Source organism: Bison bison, unplaced genomic scaffold, assembly GCF_000754665.1.
Source record: "Bison bison bison isolate TAMUID 2011002044 unplaced genomic scaffold, Bison_UMD1.0 scf7180017864124, whole genome shotgun sequence".
In the NCBI taxonomy this organism is placed as follows: Eukaryota; Metazoa; Chordata; class Mammalia; order Artiodactyla; family Bovidae; genus Bison; species Bison bison.
In genome coordinates this window covers 281,028-281,438 of record NW_011494696.1, presented here as the reverse complement: position 1 = coordinate 281,438, position 411 = coordinate 281,028, and the positions used below count along the sequence as shown (strand labels likewise).

The 411-nt window shown below is 41.1% G+C and overlaps 1 pseudogene; it reads right to left on the bottom strand.

Moving 5' to 3' along the window:
* The window catches only part of LOC104988334, a 10,771-nt pseudogene extending 10,360 nt beyond the window's left edge, over window positions 1-411 (bottom strand).

Below are 411 nucleotides of genomic sequence, written 5' to 3'. Positions count from 1 at the left end.
TGGGTCATTTATTTTTCTGGAGTTGAGCTGCAGGAGTTGCTTGTATATTTTTGAGATTAGTTGTTTGTCGGTTGCTTCATTTGCTATTATTTTCTGAGCTGAACAATTGCAAGGAGTTCCATTTTCAATAGGTCATGACATGACGAGGCCCCAAGAGTTCTGCAACCATGCAAACCTACACAAGACCCTTGAGACCCACAGTTCCTCTAGCAAGGTACTTATCAATAAATAGGAGTTGAACTTTAAGACTCTCGTGAATGATTACATTTCCTTCTAACTCTGATTGGTGAAAGAATAATCAGATGAAAAGAAGCATCTCAGAAAGGAATATAATGCCACTTACAGTCCCCATACTTACATGACTATGCACTCGGAGAGGGACACCAGCCCAGGGTGCCCAAGCTACTTCAT